Below are 24334 nucleotides of genomic sequence, written 5' to 3'. Positions count from 1 at the left end.
ATAAGCTTTAGCAAGAGTTAGACCTTTAAGCGTTTATTAAGGAAAACAAGAATTTGGTAAAGAGAGAGAGAAAGGCCTAGATTCCTATCTGTTAAAGGGAGAGCACATTTCTAGCTCCGCTCTCCACCAGAGTCCAAAGGAAAGAGAGTGAGACTGAGCGCCAGTCTCTTCCTTCCTCCTCCCACTAGCCCGCGTCAGGAAGTGACGCCAAAGAAAAGACTCCTGGTCTTGCCCTCAAAGACCTTCGCTTCATGGGCAGAACTCTTCTACAGTTAGTATCCAGCAGGTGGCGTTATTCCAATCGTTACAATGGATAGGCAGAGCTAATATAGTAAAAATGACAATACTGCCTAAATTAATTTACTTATTCAGTGCCATACCAATCAGGCTACCTAAAAATTATTTTATACAGCTAGAAAAAATAATAACAAAATTCATCTGGAAAAACAAAAAATCAAGAATATCCAGGGAAATAATGAAAAAAAATTCACAGGAAGGTGGGTTAGCAGTACCAAACCTGGAGCTTTACTATAAAGCGGCAGTCATCAAAACTATCTGGTACTGGCTAAAAAATAGAGTGGTAGATCAATGGAATAGGCTAGGCTCAGGAAATGCAGTAGTAAATGACACTAGTAATGTAGTGTTTGATAAACCCAAAGACTCCAGCTTCTGGGATAGGAACTCAGTATTTGACAAAAACTGCTGGGAAAACTGGAAGATAGTATGGCAGAAATTAGGCTTAGACCAACATCTTACACCTTATACTAAAATAAGGTCAAAATGGATACATGATTTAGACATAAGAGGTGATACCATAGGTAAATTAGGAGAGAAAGGAATAGTGTACCTATCAGATCTTTGGAAAGGAGAACAGTTTTGACCAAACATGAGATAGAGTATATTATAAAATGCAAAGTGGATGATTTTGATTATATTAAATTAAAAAATCTTTGTAAAAACAGAAGCAATGCATCCAAAATTGGAAGGGAGGCAGAAAGCTGGGAAACAATTTTTGAGGCCAGTACTTCTGATAAAGGCCTCATCTCTAAAATATATAAGGAATTAAATTAAATTTATAAGAATCCAAGTCATTCCCCAATTGAGAAATGGTCAAAGGATATGAACAGGCAGTTTTCTGATGAAGAAACCAAAGCTATCTATTCCCATATGAAAAAATGCTCTAAATCTCTAATGATTAGAGAGATGCAAATTAAAACAACTCTGAGGTACCACCTGACACCTATCAGATTGGCTAAAATGACAAAAAAGGAAGATAATAAATGTTGGAGAGGCTGTGGGAAAATTGGAACACTAATGCATTGTTGGTGGCGCTGTGAGCTGATCCAACCATTCTGGAGAGCAATTTGGAATTATGCCCAAAGGGCAATAAAGCTGTGCATACCCTTTGACCCAGCAATCCCACTTTTAGGTCTTTTGCCCAAAGAAATCATGGAAGGGGGAAAGGGACCCACATGTACAAAAATATTTATAGCTGCTCTTTACGTGGTAGCAAGGAATTGGAAGTTGAGGGGTGCCCATCAATTGGGGAATGGCTGGACAAGTTGTGGTATATGAATACAATGGAATACTATTGTGCTGTAAGAAATGATGAGCAGGAAGAGGTCAGAGAAACCTGGAGGGTCTTACGTGAGCTGATGATGAGTGAGATGAGCAGAACCAGAAGAACATTGTACACAGTATCATCAACATTGAGTGTTGACCTACTGTGATGGACTATATTCTTCTCACCAATGCAATGGTATAGAAGAGTTCCAGGGAACTCATGATAGAAGAGGATCTCCAAATCCAAGAAAAAAAAGAAAGAAAGAACTGTGGAGTATAGATGCTGATTGAACCATATTATTTCTTTTGTTTTGGGTGCTGTTGTTTTTTTTTTCTATTATGAGGTTTTGCATCACTGCTCTGATTCTTTCTCTTGTAACAGGATTAATGCAGAAATAGGATTAATGTTATTATGTGTATATATATGTGTGTATATATATATATATATCTATATGTATAGAGATATATAGATATAACCTATATCAGATTACCTGCTGTCTAGGGGAGGGGGGAGGGAGGGGAGGGAGGGAGAAAAATCTGAAATTGTAAAACATGTATAAACAAAAGTTGAGAACTATCTTTACATGTAACGGAAAAAATAAAATATCTCATAAAAAAAAAAAAAAAGATACAGGGGCAGCTAGATGGCCCAGTCGATAAAGCAACAGCTCTGGATTCAGGAGTACCTGAGTTCAAATCCGGCTTCAGACACTTAACACTTATTAGCTGTGTGACCCTGGGCAAGTCACTTAACCCCAATTGCCTCACCAAAAAAAAAAAAAAAAAGGAGAGATACAAAAAAGATACAGAACAAAAGGCTGTGCATTTTCTTTTTTTTTTTTAAGAATTTTTTTTTTTTTTGGTGAGACAATTAGGGTTAAGTTACTTGCCTAGGGTCACACAGCTAGTAAGTGTCAACGGTCTGAGGCCGGTTTGAAGTCAGATCCTCCTGAATCCAGGGCCAGTGCTCTATCCACTGTGCCACCTAGCTGCCCTGGCTGTGCATTTTCTAAGGAGGTTTTTTTTTTCTTTTTAAAAAGCAGAATAAGGAAGGGGGAGGGAATAAAAATTTATCAAACACCTACTTTGTATCAGGGACTGCACTAAGCTCTTTACAAGTATTATCTCCTTTGATCCTTGTAACAACCCTGGGAGGTAGGTGATATTATGGCCCTTATTTTGCAACTAAGAAAAGTGAGGCAGACTGAGGTTGGATGACTCACACAGGGTCACACAGATAATATGTATATTTAGCCTGATTTGAACTCAAATTTTCCTGACTCCAGGTCTAGTATTCTATCTTACCATTTGAGTTAGGCTTTTAAGACTGGTAGGAATTCTTTACATAAATGAGCAAAGGAAGAGCATTGCATGCATAGGGAACACTGTGAGAAAAAGTTGTGGAAGAAAGGAAATGCAAAATATTTATATAGGGCAAAAATATTTGTATAGAGCAAAATGAGAGTGATGGTATGAAACAAATTTGGCAAGTGGTACCAGATGGTGGAGGGCTGCAAACAAGGTACCATGGGAACGAGAGCTAGAAGGAACATCAGAGATGGTATGGCCCCAATTCCTAATTTTACAGATAAGGAAATTGGTGTCCAAAGAGGGGAGTTCCAAACAATCCTGTAGGTAACAGGAAGACCATGGTAACTTTTGAGCTGAGGATTAATATGATAAGGAATAAAGAGGACTTGGTCAGTGGTGATATGAAGATTAGAGAGAAGTGGGAGAATGTTCAAGGTGGAAAAAAAGATTGGGAGGACATTGCAGTAGTTCTTGGCATGGAGAATGAAGGGATCTGTATAAGGACAGTGACAAAGAGAATAGGTAGGAGAGATGGACCTGATAGATGTTATGGAACAATTCCCATCAGTATCAAAATGTCCAGCTAATCTAACTCCAAAGCTAGCTCTTTATGTTACTCTCAATCAAAATAACCTCTTTACTCTCCTGTCCTTATATCTTACTTTCCTAACTCCCACTTCCCCATTTGCTATATGAGACTGGTACAAATTGCACAGGACAACTGCAATCCATCATAATCCTGACAAAGCTTTCTAAATCCTCAAAGTCAGGGTCAGGTGGCCTATCCCAAAAGGGACTCCTGCATAATGATCTAGGGTACTGCAAGATCTCCTAAATGCTCTTATAACTCCAGACAGGTTTGCAGCAGCTGAGTGAGATTGCTTACATCAAACTGTGTGGAACTGTGTTTTTCCTAAATGATCATTTAGGAAGTTATTCATCTCATGACACAACTCTCCTAAGCTGATTCAGTAAGAACTGAAGGAGCTCAGTTTAACCAGGCAATTTATTCATAGTTTTCATGGTGGTGATGGTAGTGGTGGTGGTGGTGAAGGGGGGATTGGGATTCAGTTCTTTTGACCATTACACAACTTCTAATGCGTCCATTCTGGAGTACTACTCCACCCTTTTCCTTTCCATCCACATCTTCGGCTTTATAAAAATGGCCTCCCTTTCTATGCATTTCCTCCTTTTTTCTTTTACCTTTTTTTTTTTACTCACTCTTTTCTGCTTTACTACCACCAAATGGTAATGTGAAGTGGGAGGGGGGAGGGAAAGAATAAAGGGTGGGACACACACCATTTGCTCCCCCCACATCAAATCTTGTATATTATTTCACATCTACTTATTTTTCTGTTGTCTTTGTTCTAGATTGTCCCTGGGGAACAAGGTGATATTTCTTCTCCATCTCCCCCTCAGTAGCTCATAGAAAAATCTGTAGATAACATGTCCTTTGACTGGCACTATATTCTAGAAATTAATGCAGATTGGATTCATTATCCCTGAACTTTTCCTTTAGTTTGGAACTAAGTTTAGGTTTAGTTGTTGTCATTCAGTCATTTTCCAGTTATGTCCAACCCTTCATGAGCCCATTTGGGGTTTTCTTGGCAAAAATACTAGAAGAGCTTGCCGTTTTCTTCTCCAGTTCATTTTACAGATGTGGAAACTGAGGCAAACAGTTGTTAAGTGTCTTGCCCAGGGCCACGAAGATAATAAGTGTCTGATGTCAGTTATGACCTCAGGAAGAGTCATCTTCCTGACCCCAGGCCTGGCACTCTATCCACTGTACCACCTAGCTGCCCCAAGTATAGGTAGGAGGATTTAAAACATTTTGGAGAAACTTTTGTTTGTTTGTTTCTAGTTTAGGAATGAAAACAAGCATCAGATGTAAAGAAATTAAAAACAAATTAGCTAAAATACTTGAGTTTTCATGTATCACTTAGAATCCTTGTATAACATCTATTCTCATGAAATTTGAAATATTCAATTGAACAGAATTAAAACACATGGAGATTTTATGATAACCTTCTGCAATTCGAGGATTTTATCTGAATCAAACTTGCTCATCCAAATTGATAACAGGTTGCAAACCCTGAAGAACTTGTGTCTTAGCAGCTTGGTCCCCAAATTATAAATGGAAAGAATGTGACTATGTCTTTGTACTACTTGTTTTATGTTTTTCTCCCTAAATCATGCATATTTTTCCACCCAGGTGAAACTTGGAAAAAAAATCAGCACCTCAAGGTAAATGATGAACAAATTTCTGGGTCTACACTTAATAATTAGTCACACTTACACTGTGCAACAGCAAGGCTCCTGTTTTCTTGGAAATATTTGAGACAGGCTCATGGTGAGCTATAAAGTTATTAATGTTGCTAGATATTTGCTTTGACAGCTGCTCTGTACTCTCCTTAATCATCTTCATCATGGTTCATAGCGCTTTTTTCTCTCCATTTCATTTTGCCCATGCTTCTTGGAATGATACATACAGAAAATCTGATAGAGTTCTTCCTTCATAGTTTCCCTCCAATTTCCTAATCCCTAAGTCTAATTTCCTTCATTTGGCCAATATTTATTGAATTCCTATTATATGCAAAGTAATGTAGAGGACACAAAATAAATAGGATATGGTTCTTGTCTGTCGCCTGCACACACTATGAAAGCTTATAATATGAAAAATAGATAATGCATATACACTGACAATTGTCTTGAAGGAGTCATGGTGGTACAATGAAAAGAGTACTGGCTCTATAAGTCACAAGACTTCAGTTCAAATCCCAATATTGGCACTTACTATCTGTGTGCCCTGGAATTTCATTTCATTGGGATTTGATTGCCTCTTCTATAAGATGAGAATGTTTGACTAAATGACCTCTCAGGGTTTTGTCAGCTCTATATCTATGATCCCATGGACCTTCATGGGCTTGATTTCTTTATCTCTCAAATCAAGGAGTTGGGCAAAATGTCCCCCGAAGCATCATGCAACCCTAGACCTGAGATTCTGTTATAATGCATGGCAGAAAATGAGAAATACCATATATAGGAGAAGTCAAAAACAAAAACAAAAACCTCATAAAACTTCAGAGTCACAAAAGTTTGGTTCTAGATAAAGGGATTAAGGAAAGGCTCATCAAATAGATATTTTTAAACTACATTTAAGAATCAGAACAGTTTCTTATTTGAAATGGAGATTAAGGAGTAGCCTTCAAGGTTGAAGGAACACCACAAAGGTGTGGAAACAGTAAGGTATAGGGCTTATTCAGGCAATGACAATTAGTCTAGTTTGGCCAGATGATGTTTATGTATATCACATATAAATCTTCTGAAGTAGGGTGGGGAAAAATTTTAGAGGGGACGTGAATGTATCACTGTGAAGGAGTTTGGACTATTCAGAAGGAAACTGAGGGGATGGGGTGTCTGTGCCAAGCATGTGAAGATTTCCCCATCAGAATGGGCAGATGAGAACAATTTATCCTAACAGTCATGAAGCAGATGAAGCAGGTTCTGTGGAGCACTTAGAACTTGGTCAGACATCACAGATGCCAAGATCACCTATTGAATCCTGAGCTTTCACCAACTGCCTTGACTTTTGTCCTGCCACTGGATTTCAGTGAGGGTCATGACTTTATGCAACTCTACCTCACTTAAAGCAAGAGAGTCCAGATGTCATCCGTGATGTCACCGGTCCCCTTCAAAAACAAAGGATGAACAATAATAGGGAATTGGGAGAAGTTAAAAGTTTTTTGATAGAGGAGATGACAAAACCCAAATTCTGTGTAAGAAAATTAATCTTCCTCCCTTCAACTCTTATAAAGGTCCAAGAATTTATCTCTTCACTAAAAACAAATGATAACATTTGTTTATGTGGCAGAGATATTCTTCCCTCCCTCTATGCACGAAGATCTATATCTTAAAATCAGGAATAAAAAGGCAAAAAAATTATGTGAGATAGTAATTGTGTTTTTCTAAAACATGGTGTATATGTGAGAGACATGGAAGAGGTTGGTTTGTCAAATGACTAGATGTGAAAATAGAGGAAAAAGAAGAATCACTCTGAGGGAGAGGACTGTAGAACATCTAAGGGGCAGCCAGGTGGCACAGTGGATAAAGCACTGGCCCTGGATTCAAGAGGACCTGAGTTCAATTCTAGCCTCAGACACTTGACACTAGCTATGTGGCCCTGGGCAAGTCACTTAACCCTCATTGCCCCACAAAACAAAATTAAAAAATAAAAATAAAAAATAAGAGAACATCTAACTAAATGAGAGGATAAAGATATGATTCGTGGGAAAATTACTAGTTTGGTTTTGGATATATCTATACACACACACACACACACACACACACACACACACACACACACATATATATATATAAAAAGAGAGAGAGAGAGAGAGAGAGAGAGAGAGAGAGAGAGAGAGAAATGCCAATAGGGAAAACAGATAATGAACAGGAAATTGAAAATGGGAGCCAAAGCTTGGGAGAGAGTTTAGAGTTAGAGGTATTTTACAATCATGGAGACTGACCAATGGAGATAATAGTTAAAGCTATAAATGTTTATATTTCTATTATAAAAACCAATTATTTGTGTATAAAATGAAATTATTTACGTCATTTATAATGTACATATAAAATATAATATGTCATATAATAATAAATAATATAAATAACCTGAAGATCTGTCAAAATTGGCATCTTTATCTGAAAATATATGATATATGAAGTGAAGAGACTTCTCTGAAATGCAAAAAGAAAACAAATAACACTTGTAACCACTGGTTGAAATTGTGACAACTTTTATTTAAACAAATAATTAGCTTTGTAAATAAACATTAAAACAAGCTAATTACTGAACATAGTAACCATCCTTCCCTTCTGTGGACATTATCTTGCATACTGGCTAGGGTCTAACATGTGAAAATTTATAAAATAGGCCCTTTTTATTCCATTATAGGGAACAGGGAGGTAAGTTAATATTTTTTAGAAACCAAAGAGCATATTCATCTATTTTTTATTGCAATTATTCAAGAAGAAATTTCTTTCTTTGAAAAAGAGAGAAAGCCTTAAACAGGAGAATTTCTACTAGTTAACCAAAGTCTTTGTTTTTATACTATGCTCATCAGGAAATTAATTAATCAAGAAATATTTATTAAGCACCTGTTATGTGCTAGGGATTATCCTAAGCACTAGAGATATAAGAAACATCATGTAGAATTAAATGTCAATTATCTACACATAAACATACACATACACATACACACAAATAATATACAGGGTAATTTCAGGGAACACTATTAGGTGGGGTGTGGCCATGAAAGGCTTCCTGTAGTAGGTGGCCTTTGAACTCAGCTTTAAAAAAAGCTGGAGATTGAAAGGATCAGAGCTGAGGAGGAGATGCATTCCAACTTTAGGGGATAGTCTATGAAAATGCACAGGGAAAAGAAGGTAAAATAATCATTTAAGAATGTAAAGAATAGGAAAGAGAACATTTGGGCTGCATTGTTGAATGGGTGAATGAGAGTGATTTTAATAAATCTGGAAAATGATCTAGAGTCAAATTTTCAAAGGTTTTAAATTCCAAAGAGAGTACTTTCTATTTGATACTAAAAGCAATAGTGAACTTAGTGGAGATTCTTTGAACAGGGCAGTGAATTGGTCTTACTTGTACATTAGGAATATCTTTTTTGCTAGTAGTCTGGAGGATGAATTGGAGAAAGGAGAAGGTTAAGGAAACCACTTAAGTAGGCTAATAGTTTAGTCCAGAGAAGAGGTGATGGGAGACTTAATTAAGTAGTGAACAAGAGAGTAATGAGAAGGGGATTGTATATAAGAGGTCTTATGAAGGTGGAATAGAGTGTTTGGATATGTGGGAGGAGAGAAAGTAAAGACTGGAAGATAACTAACTTGGGACCTTGCATTTCCCTTTAGGAACCTATGGGTACAAATATGAATTGGCTCTAGTCCCTGAGTTTTCATGGTGATCCAGGTCACAATCCCCTATGTAGAAAATAACAGTGGGGATGCATTATATACCAAGGAAGTGTACAAGTGCCTAGAAAATGAAAACAAATATGCACATGCATGATATGTGTGTATACTTCCTTTTCTTCATCTTTGTTTGGATTGGGTCATTTATATGGTCCCACCCAGGTCTTAACCTGTCTAAAGCATAAATAAATTATTAAGTCATTATCTGTTATATCATCATAGTGAATTCTTCAGTTTAAAGAATTGCTTCCAAAACCTATTGCAAATAGCCTATGACTGATTGGGGCATACAGTATGTATGAGGGTATATAAAAGAAATATAGTACCAGAAGTATGGTGGGAAGCTGTTTTTTCCCAAGCATTGAATGAGAAGAGCGTACTTCTTGAAGAGGGGGAAAGAGAGGTGTCTGGAAATGGCTATTCCACTTTTTGTCATGATCAGTTGTCCTTGACCTTGTGCAGATAGTTGGGAGAATGAAGAAGATCCAGGAAAGAATGAGAACCAGCAGTAGTTGGAGACAAAGGGAAGACAGTGAAAATCCCACCCCTTTCTATTTGGGGGGGGGACTATGAGGGTTAAGTGACTTGCCCAGGGTCACATAGTTAGTAAGTGTCAAGTGTCTGAGGTCAAATTTGAACTCAGCTCCTCCTGAATGCAGGGCTGGGGCTTTATCCACTGTGCCACCTAGCCGCCCCTCACCCCTTTCTTAGCAATGTGTTGGCTTGCTTTCTTCTTCGGCTGCCACTTCTATCTTCACTGTTGCTCCCTTCCCCTATCCCTTACTCATGCCTGTTCTCTGTGTTATGATCATCACTATTCCATCTACCTCAATTATTTTTCCCCAAGGTGGAAAAAAAATTATTCCAAAATACGCTAGTAAGTGTCACAGGTCCCTTACTAGCAGTCAAACCTAGGTCTTTCCAACAAAGTTCAACACAGTATATATTATGCCATGCTATTTATAACAAGTATTTTAGTTTTTAGTACATTCACCTAAAAGACAGACAAAAAGAGTAGTTGGAAAATTTTATGATGTTCTTATGTGAAACCTTGATTAATATTCTACTTTTAGGGTAACTGGATTGCATAAGGCTTTCATCATGTATCATTATTGATGTCAGGGCACATTATTTGACTTTTGGTATAATCAAACTAGTGATAATGAACCATATTAATTTTGTCCCTTACTATAAAAGAAACTGAGATAGAATCTTAGATTCAACTGAGATTTCCATAGAAAATTTTGACCCCTAAAATGAATAGGGTTTGAATTAGGCCCCTCATTTCATGATCATATTGTTATTGTTGTTGTTCAGTTGTTTTCAATCATGTCTGACTCCTCATGACCCCAATTGGGTTTTCTTGGCAAATATACTAGAGTGGTTTGCCATTTACTTCTCCAGCTCATTTTATAGCTGAGGAAACTGAGGCAAACAGGTTTAAGTGACTTGCCCAGGGTCACACAGCTAATATCTGATACCAGATTTGAACTAATGCAGATAAGGCTTCCTGATTCCAGACCTGACACTCTATCTACTGCACCACTTAGCTGTTCATGATCATGTACTCCTCAAAAGAAAGCATTTGAAATGTGTTTGTTCCTAGTCCTACAAACACACTGAAGCATATATTTTACTTACAATAATCAGAAACCTACAAATTCAGCCTTAGCATCTTGTTTATTCACAGTCAGACTGATTATAAAAAAGTTAATATTTTATCAATATTTTCATAGAAAATTAATGTGTCTGAATGATTTTTTCAGTGATAATTATCCTATTCCCTGTAATTGTTATGAATTCATTAAGTATTTATAAAGAAATGAGTGGTGGTGTTTTTTTCTGATTTTTTTTTAAATGATTCTTTCTTTTTTAATCTAATTTCCTTTGCAGAGTGGTTGGGGATTGGAGGAAACATATAGCTCTTCAGGCAGAGTCTGAGATAACTCAGCCTAACACTTTGCTTCAATGTCTCTGGTTAGTTATAGTGAAGCACAAACATCACCTTAACCCAAGCCAGTGGTGACAGGTTCAGGCTCTGTCTTTCTCATCATCTAACACGTTAGTTTTCTCTGCTGTTCATTTTCTCTGATAGCATTGTGCACTGGCTTATCTATCATTCTCTTAATTAATTTTCATTGTGCTACCAAGAACGTTCCACAGCTAATTAATCGGACTAAACAGGTAAACTGTCTAGGGTTGTTTTCTCCTTGACAGGCTGATTGACAATGTTGGAGAATGGCCCAGTCACAGCCAGTGGTAGCAATTGGCTCAGGCTTTCTCTAGTCTATGACCACAGCTTCTTGCCTCTCTGTAAGAGTCCTATTTTAAATGCATAATAACATTTCAACAATAATAATATTCAATTAATATAGATTTCTACTAGTATGATTAGAACATTATAATTTGCATAGAAGAATATATTTTTCCTCCTTTTTCCTGTCTTCCACACTTTCATTTTGAATGGACCCAAAATACCTGGGCTAAAAATGATGGTAACCTGGATTTATTTGTGGGCTGGAGAGGTTAAAATAATGTTTGCCCAAACCAATTATCTTTGATCAACTAGGGAGGAAGGTCCATGGGTCTATATTTTGTTAGAGCTGTCTGATTTCCCTTCAGCATTTTTTTCACTCTTCCTCCCCGCCGCCCCCCCCCCCCCAAAGAGAGTGGTCTCAGGACAATTCTGCTTGATAATTCCCATCTGGTTGATCTTCTGCTGTTTAGTAATGACTAAAACAACAATAAGAAGAACAGTAAGAACAGCTATTTTCCTAGTATTTTCAATTAAAAATCTTGGGGACAAACTAGTACCATGAAAATTTGACTGATGAATTTTCGGCAACAAAGAGCAAAAACGAAAAGAAATGAAGGGCAAGTGAATATCTCTAGAAGAAATGGACATTTAGGGGAGGGAGAAACAAAATAACAGGAGGGAGGGGAGGTAAAGGGGACACATATATGCATATATATGTATGTATATTACATATGTATGTATACATATATGCTAAGGAAACATCCATGGAAAAAGAAATAGCTAATGAAGGAGAAAACAGCCAATGCTGTAGAGACCAAGGTGTCTAGCTTATTGCTTTTTCTTTTTAATAACAACTATGCTTCTTCCATGCTATCCTAGTTCTTGATTGCTAAGTAGGTTTAAAATTAAAATCAGGGGAAGTTTAGGACTAAAGATCAAATGAGAAACATATTACTAAAATCCTAAACAAAACCAGGTAGTGAAGTATGTGTTTTAAATCTGTCTGTCATTTTCTTTTTTTAAACTAAAAATCATTTCTGGGGATTCTTAAGAAGATATAAATCACTGCTATTTAAGGCAAGGTCATAATGGTTTGCTCCTCTTCCTTGAGCAGCTCTTCCCAGAGCTCTCTTCCATAAATGCATTACCTTTCATAAAATGTTAACTGGCTTTCAAATTTGAGTTCCTAAGTATCCCTAGCCAGAGCCGAACACATGGTGTGTTTCATTTGTGTACATTCTCCTTAGGATTCAAACTAAACCTATTGTCCCAGTCAGTACCTTGTTGCTGTCTGGTACAGCCTCTTTGATTTTGTTCAGGTTGCTCTAGTCATTCTATTCAAAGTTTAGGCAGTGGAAACATAGGATCTATTTGAATAGCCATATGGCTTCAAGGGCAACTTCCTTCCTTTGGAAAAAAAAATACATATCCTAATAATCATTCTATTGTGGAAGAAAAATGCTTTATCTTCTCTGTATCCTTAATTATCATAACTTACGGTTTATAGAAGGCCAAGAATGTACAGAGAAAACCCTCTCTGATCATTGTGTTTTATGCTGGCCCTCACTTTGCAGACTATCTCCAATCAGGATGAATAATTAGTTTGCAATATTTTCATTGCATTCACTCGGGGAATTGTCTACCTAGAAATCAAATCGGCAAAATACTGACTAAATCTCATTCCTCTAAGAATTCACCTTTCTGAACTATTGAATTTATTACTCAGTGAACACTAAACACTTTTCTGATATTTTCAGGTGAACTAGACTTGCCTTACTGAGTTGATTGCTGATTCTTTAAGGGCAGATTCCACACCTACCTTGTTAGCTCCCTAAAGGCAGTGGCCATTTTAAAATTTTTCCACTTTGGTTCTGAATAGTCATTTTTAAAAAAAAATTTTTTTTGGTGAGGCAATTGGGGTTAAGTGATGTGTGCAGGGTCACACAGCTAGTAAGTGTTAAGTGTCTGAGCCCGTATTTGAAGTCAGGTGCTCCTGACTCCAGGGCTAGTGCTCTATCCACTACACCACCTAGCTGCCCCTGAATAGTCATTTTAATAATATAAAAACTTCTGGTGTGGGAATTGTCTCTAGTAATTGTCAGCTCTACAGATTTTAGTCCAAGGAATTTGCCCAAAACACTGATAAATTAAAATACTTGCTCATGATCTCAAATTGTATTTCTTTTGTTTGTTTTTGGTGTTTTTTTCAGGGCAATTAGGGTTAAGTGACTTGTCCAGGGTCACACAGCTAGTACGATTCCATATGTATAACCTTTACCCAATTGCTTACCATCTTAGGGAGGGGGGAGAGGAGGGAAAACTCCAAAAGGGAGTTTTCTGATGATTCATACCTGATGAACAAAGAAAATTATAGATATAGAGAAAAATTATAAGATTTGCTCATAGCCCCATAGAATTAATGTAATTGAGTGCCTATTGCAAATGTGTACTTCATAATATACTTTTCATAGTTCCTCTATCCAAAATCTTTAAGGACATATGGAGGCAACTAGATGGCACAGTAGATAGAGCTCTGGACCTGGAATCAAGAATACCTGAATTCGGGGCAGCTAGTTGATGCAGTGGATAGAGCACTGGCCCTGGACTCAGGAGGACCTGATTTCAAATCCGGCCTCAGACACTTGACACTTACTAGCTGTGTGACACCGGGCAAGTCACTTAACCCCAAATGCCTCACAAACAACAAAAAAAGAATACCTGAATTCAAATTCAGCTTTAGACACTAACTAGTTTTATGATCTTGGGCAGATCACTTGACTTCAGTTCTTCAATTGAATATGAATATAAAAATAACATCTACCTCCCAGAGGTGTTGTAAGGATCAAATGAGATAATATTTGTAAAGTCTTTAACACAACATGTGGCATATAATAGATACAATATAAATGTTGGTTGTTATTTATAATTATATCAATACTATACCAAAGAATATTCCACACAGCTCCCACTGAGAGTCTAATACCTAGAAAGGATCTTCAAGATTATCTGATCTGAGTTTTTCACTTGACAGATAAAGACACTGACATCTGGCTTCCCTAATAGTTTCCCCATTTGAAAAACTGTCATTTGAGTCAATGTTTAGCAGTACTGTTTTTTTTTTTCCACCCTAGAGAACAATCAAATATGAAAAGTGAAAAGCCTTAGATTATTTCTTCAACTTTGAAAGATCTTTGATTTTAAGAGCATGAGTAGTCTGTCAAATACTGCATTTTGCAATCTTTCTGTGCCTCAGTAGATGATTTTATTTTATTTTTTTGAAAGTCATTTGAAAGACTTCTAAGCTCCTTATGTTTATTGCAATTCTCAGGAATTTCCTAAACTGCTTGTGAGTGTGTGTATGTATATATTTATATATGTGTACAGATACAAGTATATATATGTATATATATATATGTATATATGTATGTATATATTTTTCTTAGTACCTCACTATAAACTTTATAGTTTTTTAATATTTTGTTAATCTTCAAGAAATTTATTTATTTCTGAAACATAGTAGAATAGAACAAAACATGATAGTGTATCAAACTACAATTCTATTATGTATAATTTGCTATTCCTTTTAAACATTTAACAAAATTATCATGTAACTTTATTTTTTCCCTTTTTCTTCCCACCTGCTCCTATGTGTATACATATATATGTATGCATGTAATACACATGTATGTTAAACCATTTATACATATTTCTATTTATTAGTTCTTTTTCTGCAAGCAGATAGCATCTTCCTTCATATGTCTTTTGTAGTTAATTTGATTATTTATAATAGTCAAAATGACTAAGTTTTTCAAAGTTGTTTTTAAAATAATATTATTGTTACTGTATATAACATTCTCTTGGTTCTGTTCATTTCATTCTTCTTTATTTCATGAAAGTCTAGCTATGTTTTTTTCTAAGATCATAGAATTTATCATTTCATAGAGCACAATGGCATTCCATCACAATCATATACCACAACTTGTTCAGCCACTCCCAAATTGATGGGCATCACCATAATTTTCAGCTCTTTACCACCACAAAGAGAGTTGCTATAAATATTTTAGAACATATAGATTATTTTCCTTTTCTGCAGCGATGTTTCAAAACAGACCTAATAGTGGTATTGTTGGGTCAAAAATATAGGCATTTTAATAATTTATTAGTCATAATTCCAGATTACTCTTCAAATGGATGGATCATTTCCCAATTCCACCAACAGTGAATTAGTGTCCCAATTTTCCCACCTCCCTTAAATTTGTTGCTTTCACCTTCAATCATTATCATTTTATCTAATCCAACAGGTGTGAAATCACACAATTGTTTTCATTTGTACCTCTCTAATCAATAATGATTTTAGGACGATTTTTTTTATATCACTATGAATTGTTTTGATTTCTTCATTGGAAAACCATCTGCATCATTTGGCCACTTGTATTTGTTTAGATTTGACAAACTTCTATGATAGATTTTTATGCCTATAGTCAGGAGGACTTGAGTTCAAGTCCAGCCTCAGACACTAGTCACTTAAGCTCTGTTTGCCTCAGTTTCTTCAACTGTAAAATGACTCCCTTGAAGAAGGAAATAGCAAACCACTCCATTATATTTGCTAAGAAAACCCCACAATAGGGTCATTAAGATTCCAACATGATGTACAACAACAAACGGACTTTGAAACAAGTTATGCATTGTTGAAGGAGTAGGCTGGAAACAGGATCACATACAGTATTGAGAACTGTAAGAAATGTCCAAGACCATTTAGTTCCATTTATCATTTTAAACATGAGAAAACTCAGGCCTAGAGAGGTTACTTAATTTGCCCAAAGTAATTCGTAAATGTAGGTAAAAGAACCAAGGTTAAGAACCATATTCTCAGGTTCTGAATCCAACACTCTTCCAAATGTGCTATACTAGACCTCAACTGATTAATTACAGAGAAGTTTATAATGATCTGTTCTCAGAGGAATTAGTGGTGGTGGAATACTGGAACTCTAAAATCTATATACCTGATGTGAGGAAATGGAAATAGACCCTCCACAACTGAACACAGACAATGCTAAAATTAACACAATTGTGAAGCCATTCAGCAATTCTTTTTAGGATACTTCAAATGGTGGAAGATTTCAAAAGAAATTATTATATCAGAGTCAGTGTTTTTACTAAAGAAAAGAAACAAACAACAAAAAAGAAAGAAAACATAAGAATTACCTGTCCATATGTGTTTTTGCATGTATAGAAAATTGTAATCAGAATGGGGTATATAGGCATGGAGAGTATACTCAATGAAAGTGCAATATGGGAATAAGAGACATTTTGCAGATAATATTCCATAGCAAACCTCATTTTATGGTCATACAATTGACTGAGAGTTCCTGCTGTGTTTATTGCTTATGATTCTAAGAAAACATTTGATTTGGTAGAACAAAATAAAACCATAAAGCCTCTCCTTTAAAAGGTTTTCTCCTATCCATATATTAAAATCATATAAAACTTTATGACAAATGTGACTAAGAAGATAACATTGCTCAACGATCTGTTCAGTATTGATATTGAGCTAGGTACCAAATGATAAGAATTCATTACTACTACTACTACTACTACTACTACTACTACTACTACTACTGCTACTACTACTATTACTACTACTACTACTACTACTACTACTACTACTACTACTAAGACCACCACCACCACCACCACCACCACTACAAAGAGGCTGCTACTGTTGCTGCTACAGGATAATATTGCCAACCATTTTGATGTAATCTTAAAAACAATTTAAAACATCTCCTGAATATTATATTAGATAGAAGAAGTGACAAAATTGAATATCCACTAAAACCTGAAGAAAGAAAAAATGAAGAAACTGGGGTCAAAGAAAATATTTAGTTATTGCAAACTTAATTAAGACGTAAATTATATATACATACATACATAATACATATATACACATTTACATATATACACATTTACATACATATACATACATATAGCAATATATATGCACACATACATAGAAACACAAATATAAATAAATATATCCATAAACAAATAATAAATGCATAGTGTGTGTGTGTCTGTGTGTGTGTACCCAACAACCCAGCACTTATGGCTCAAAGATTTTAAAAATCTATGGGCAAAAATTAAATAAATAAATAAACAAACAAACGAAGAATGCATCAATGAATGAATGAATAAATAAATAAATTTTTAAAAAACAACAAAAAAAACTATGGGCATTCTCAGACTAGAATTCTGAAAAGTCCTTTTCTGATTTTGATGCATTGAATTCAAATAGTGGGCCAATTCTACAAAAATGATTAGAAAAAAACCAACAGATATCTTCTATAGAAGTCGTGAATATAGTATCTTTAATATTTCACAGAATATAAAAAAGTCATTTCAGAACCTTCACATAGTAGCATACATGGCAGGTGTTGCCACCAAACAATAATAGGAATAAAGGTAGAAATATCAAGGAATAGAAATAAGGAGAAGCATCAAATATTACCATAACAGAAGTGACTTAAAAGCTCTATTGAACATCTGTGGGGAAAAATAATTTTAGAAAACATTATCTTTAGCTATAAGTATATTATAAAATCTGAATGCTATATTGCACAATTAAAGGCAGCAATAAGTAAACAAACTTTTATAAGCACTTAATGTATGCCAGGAAATGTGCCCATTTTCATATACAAGAAACAAATAAGACAGTCCTTGCCCTCAAGAACTTTCTTTTAAGGAAAGATAGCACGAAAATGGGACTTGAAAAGTGAGAGTGAAGGTTGCTGAAGTTATACACTCTCAGGCACAGTGTTGATGTCTAGAGAGTAAATATAGCTCTGAAAAGAATAAAAGATGGCTAACTCAAGTCCTTCCCCCAAATGTACGTTTTGGGAGGAAACCATCAATCGGAGAAGGGGAGCAGAAATATGTTCCAGGATGAAAAGGTCATAGGTACTAAGGGAACATCTAGAGTGAGAAGGCAGTTAGGTCATAGCAGTGAAATCCAGATAATCACCACAACAACAAACAACAACAACAACATATACAGAAAGCAATCCAGAGACCAAAAGTAGTTTAGATATTCTCAATTCCTTTCATTTGCAAATGAAAGGTAAAGTCAGAATTTTAAAGCAGTTAAAGGAGTTAAAGTTGTGCAAAGAAGATATTTCTTTTTGGTTTTTGTTTAAATCATCATTTAAAAATTTTATTACGGGGGGGGGGCAGCTAGGTGGCACAGTGGATAAAGTACCAGCCCTGGATTTAAGAGTACCTGAGTTCAAATCTGGCCTTAGACACTTGACACTTACTAGCTGTGTGACCCTGGGCAAGTCACTTAACCCCCATTGCCCCGCAAAAAAAAAGAAAGAAAGAAAGAAAGAAAGAAAGAAAGAAAGAAAGAAAGAAAGAAAGAAAGAAAGAAAGAAAGAAAGGAAGGAAGGAAGGAAGGAAGGAAGGAAGGAAGGAAGGAAGGAAGGAAGGAAGGAAGGAAGAAAGAAAAGAAAGAAAGAAAGAAGAAAGAAAGAAAGAAAGAAAGAAAGAAAGAAAGAAAGAAAGAAAGAAAAGAAGAAAAGAAAGAAAGAAAGAAATTAAAAAAATATTACAGGCATTACAAAAAAACCCACAAAAACAGAGCCCCAAGAGAATTGTTAAAGAAGGATGATGAGGTAAAATTCTGTTCATTTATATCAGAGGTGTTATACACAGTGCTCATTGGCCACACATGGCCAACAATGCTCTTGAATGTGTCCCACACCAAATTAAAATGTAATTAGGAAATATTTAAGTAAATAAGCAAAAGTACAACAAAATAGAAAATATTATGTGATTTTCTTTGCCAATGTGAAGTTTATATGGACTCTTATGAACAGCCCAGTGACCCCTTATATCTAATTGATGGTTTTTTTAAAATTATTTTTAAACTTTTATTTTTTAAAATTTCAGTCCAAATTTCCTACTTCCCTCCTGCCCCTCCTGAACCAATTAGAATGCAAGAATATGGTACCATTTGAACTCAGGTCCTCCTGAATCCAGGGCCAGTGCTTTATCCATTGAACCACCCAGCCGCCCCCTATATACATTTCTTATACAACTATCTGGTTTCCTTGTTTTTGACAGTCCTGATAATTAAAGACTGTATAAATTCCCTGGGATTTTTTTGAAGCCATCATTTTACTACTACATATACTTTGTTATTCAATATAGCTTTTTTATATTAGCTTATAGCTGAAATTTCCTCATAGCTATTAAAGGGAGTAGAAAAAAAATACTTCTGTGCCCACTGATTTATTTGTAGATATTTGTATATATATACTTCTACAGACAGGAAATATACTATGCATACATATAGAGAGCAGAGATACATAAAATGCAAATTGATTTGCCTTGTTGGTTTCATGAGTTAGAGATGACTAAATAACTCAAAGTGATGAAACAGTTTTACAATACAAGAGTAGTAGAGATATATATTGCCAGCAGCATTGGGTAACAAACATCCCAGAGACAAAGTTGTTCAACCCTAAGGTGCAAAAGAATCCACTACTGATTTACCAATTCCTTTTAAATTTGTTATATATGTTTAGCTTAAAGGCTTATGATTTGTGAAGCCATAAAGTATGCATCCATGCTTTTTTGGTATGTATGTTTACACTAATGTCTATGTGCATCAATTACTAAGAATAGATGCATATAAAGTAATAATTAATAAGTATTTTGTTTATCATAAATTAAAGCTGCATATCTTATTTGTTTGCAGTCACAGAAAATTCTTCCTCTCCATTTTAGAACTGTAGTGCAAGACACTAATAAAACACAATACAAATAACAGATAAATTTCTTCCATATTGAATGCTTTGATATTTATTATGATCTCTTATTCTAAGATCTATTGGGGGTTGTATAATCTAAAGTATAAAATTTATATCTGGTAGATAAAATGTAGATTAAAGTACCATTACTTAACAATGTAATTACACATGCTGCACCTAATTTGAATATATAATCAAATTTATATGTGCATCTATACATAAATGTGTATATATGTGCATATAATTGTATGTATGTAGATGTATGTGTTCATATGCACACTACATATACATATGTGTGCCTACATGTATGTAAATGTGTGTGTGTATATATCCAGGCCATATTTTATGTGGATGCCATATGATTGGCATTAATAGAAAGCCTGAATTTTAGAGAATAAACCCCTCCTTTGTCCTGGGTATGTGACAGACTAAATTTGAATTGCATGTTTGTATAACTGCTGAATATTTATTTACTTAATTCATTATTTTACCTTCTTTCTGTTCTGGACAGAAACTTTTAGGGTCTTCAGAACACAGAATGATTTTTTTGTGAAGGGAAACTAGATTATCTTTTGTCTCCATTCTTATCTCGCTTTTAGTTACTGAATGGGTGTTGCCTCAGACAAACTGAGAGCTGGGGAAAACCTTAGTTTAAAAAGGATAAGGTCTTCCACTGTATATGGGGCCATTGCAAGTTGCACTGACCTGTCTTGCCATTGGACTCTGATGTCTCTGGAGAACAGTGAGAAGCTGAGTACTTTGCATAGTTCTGCCTCACTTACATCCAAATTCACTTAAAAGTCAAGGAATCACCCTCTTGATGTCTTTGGTCCTCTTTGAGAATGAAGGTTGAACAATAACAAGAGAGGTAAAAACAGAAGAATTTCTTATCTTCACATGATATAGTTTGGATCATAGGATTTATTTTCTTTCAAGAATTCACCTTGTTTCTACTTCACTTTATTAACATTACCCTTCCCATTTAGCACATAGAGGTACGTAAGGATGTTTTTTTTTCAATATTAGAGCCAAGACACCTAGGATAAAATCTTATAATTTGTTTAAATTACTTTGCATACCTTTAAGCATGTTTATAAATTTTAGTTACTTAGTTCTTTTTTAATGAAAAATACTTAGATAAGAAAAGTCTATATATTTTTGTATCTTGTACTTCAAAAATTTCTAATTTTTACTTGAAATCTGATCACTTTTTAGTTCACAGTCATTTGATTCTTTGTACCTTTATATTTCATTAATTTGCTTTTATTTTAATAAACCTGAAAAATTTATAAATTTATAAAAATTATAAAGGGATTATTAAACCATTAATATTTGATAACTTTCCATATAATTAATATATATTTTTCTGGGGCACAACTAAATCCTTATTAGTAAATCTAAATCATGTATCTTTTATGGTTCAGTCCCTGCTTTGTCAGTTTCAAAATTAAGACTTCCCTCCTCTTTATTGATAGACGTTGATAATTTAAGTTAATTTTCTATCTGTTTTTTGTTGGTGTAATATAGAGATTGGAGCAGGGCTGGAGACTGAACAATGGGAGTCCCATCCTTCTAGCATGCTTGATCTTTTAACTATTTTAATCCCTTATTTGGAGTTTGAGTTAGCTTGTTTCCAGGAAAATGTAATGAATGACCTTATTCTCCACTTCATAGCATTCGAAGCTATATTGTGACTGTTCTTGACTTTTTACTACCTGGTGAGAATAGGCTTTTCATCTGGCTACCTGCCTGATCTAGGGGCACAAAGATAAGAGTCGCATTGGAGCAAATTGACTTCTTTCTTTACCTGATGTCAGGATGAACTTCTGTGGGCCTCCAAGTTGGGGAATGATCTCTCACCCTTTCTCAATTAGAACCACCATGATGTTATGAGCAAATGACATAAACAGTTACTTCTGTCCCTCTTACATATATCCTGTCCTGATGTTGGATAGTGTATTGTATATGGCTGTGACCTTCTGAGCTATAAAAGACTAGTGTAGTGAGCTATTAGAACTGTAGTCCTTATCAAAGTCTACCAGTGGCTAAGCAGTCCCAGGAAAACCTTAAAGAGGGACCTCCTGGACCCATAGCTGAGGCATGGGGTATTATAGCCAGGGAGCACCTCACCAAAAAGCTATGTTATGTTCCAAAGGGAATTTTGTAGAGTGAATGTTTTGTTGCAAATACTTTAAGCATGAGCCCACTTTCCCCAGAGACTTAGGTGGTAGAGAAGATGATGTGACATCGTTTTTTTGTTTTTTTGTTTGTTTTGTTTTTGTTTTTCTTTTTTTATATATTTTGGTGGAGGGAAGGAATTGTTTTTATTTTTGTTCTTTTTCTAGCTTTCAGCAAATATCCCTTTTGTAAAAAGCTAATGAATGTGAATTGGTTAGATGATATTGGGGTGCTAATCAATTAGTCAGCCAATGATATTGGGGAGATTCTTGTTGTGCTGGAGAGTGATAGACACACTGGAACAGAAACTCAAGCTTATAATATTAGGAAGAAACTCTACTGCCCTTGAGAGAAACCTCTAAGATACTGATGGGCAGATGTGACCAATGTTAAATGTCTGAGGCTGGATTTGAACTCAGGTTCTCCTGAATCCAGGGCTGGTGCTCTATCCACTGAGCCATCTAGCTGCCCCTAGAATATAATTTCAAAGGGGTTTTTCAGACTCAAAATACTTTTGTTATTGAATAAAAATAGGTTCCAAACCTGTAGTTTCAATGGTAAATGTAAATTTACTGGTAAGGAAATTCCTTTCAACAATATGGATCAGTGCCTTCATTGCTCTTCATATTTTTAGAGTTGACTAGAGAAAAACTTCTTAAAATTTGAGTCTCAACCCCATATGGGGTCACATAAATGAATATGAGGGTCACGAAGAATTAGGCAATTATGAAAGTTTATGGATACCAATTTTAAATACCTGTACACATGGGGTCCCATAAAAATTTCTCAGATGAAAAGGTGTCACAAGTGAAAAAAAAGTTTAAGAAGCTTTGGACTAGAACACTGAGAAGTTAAGTGACTTACTCCTTTAACATGTATTTTCTCAATTCTTACATTATCAGTGTAATGTGAAGGCTGCTCCCCCTTGTAGCATGGGGGTGTTATTATGTAACTAGAAGTGAGGCAAATTAAAGTGTTCTTTTGAGGATAGTAACAGGAACACCTTTAAATGGATCATTTTGTACATTTGCCCCAATGTTGTATATGTACCTGTATACGTAAATCACATATATTTGTTTTTGTCAAGAGAAGCATAGAAGAATATTCTATGAATGCTGTATTACTTTGAATTTCTGACAGAAGACCTGCTTCCTATTTCTAACACTGCCAATGATTTGTAGAAAGTATTAAAACTGTTTAATAAGATAAGCAGCATCTAGTAAAAGTGCTATTCACAGAGGGCATTAAATATTTGTTGTTGGAAAAAAAACAAGTTTTTTTGGTTTAGTTACATAAAGAACTTGGCAACAAAATCAACAAAAACAATGCACTTGATAACATAGGCTTGAGAAACTGAGTTTTTATGTCACATCATATCCATTCAAACAGCTGTTCTCTCCATTGGTGATCTCATAAAATCATTTTGTCATTCATGAGTTATACAGTCACTTTTGACCAGTAAAATGTGCCTGTTATGTCATCATCTAACCATTCATCTGTAAAGTAGGACTATTACTAACCAACCATTTTTTCCAGGGATATGGAGAGATTATTGGTATCATACATATAAAACCTCAAAAGAGAACTATTACAAAATGAAAAGGAAATTGTGTGGAGGAATTAACCTTCCAACTGAATTAAAATTGGCAGGCATTGATACTTGTCTAGTATTTATGCATTCAAAGTAATCATAAAGTCTAATAATTATCATGACAATCTATGGATGATCCCTTACTATATATAGTAGATTTCCATCACTTGCAGTAGTAATATATAATCACTGAGAAAACCGAATTAGTGAACACTGAACTTTGTGCTTCTAAGAGAAATACAGGGTCAGCTTCCTGTGAGCTACTTGTCACAACATTTTAATTAATCAATAAGATATAATCTTATCATATGTGTTTGTTTAAATATTATATATTATTAAATACATACATATTATACATATATATGCCTATGTATAATTTTGCACAAATTATTATATGCGGTATTTCTTTATAACAAATTATTTAAATTAAAATGTTTTGTGGAAAAAAACAAAACAAAAAAATCCATTTTGTGTAGTCTACTCTACTATGATTATACTACTTTAACTCAGTCATATGTACATGTACACATAGTGTGTACATACAATAATCATATGATAAACATACAGTATTGTGAACACATACTTTATATTGTATAACACAGGAATGTAAAATCTTGAACTAAAAATTATATTAAA

This window comes from Dromiciops gliroides, chromosome 3 (assembly GCF_019393635.1).
Source record: "Dromiciops gliroides isolate mDroGli1 chromosome 3, mDroGli1.pri, whole genome shotgun sequence".
NCBI lineage: Eukaryota > Metazoa > Chordata > Mammalia > Microbiotheria > Microbiotheriidae > Dromiciops > Dromiciops gliroides.
Note: the sequence above shows the minus strand (reverse complement) of the source record.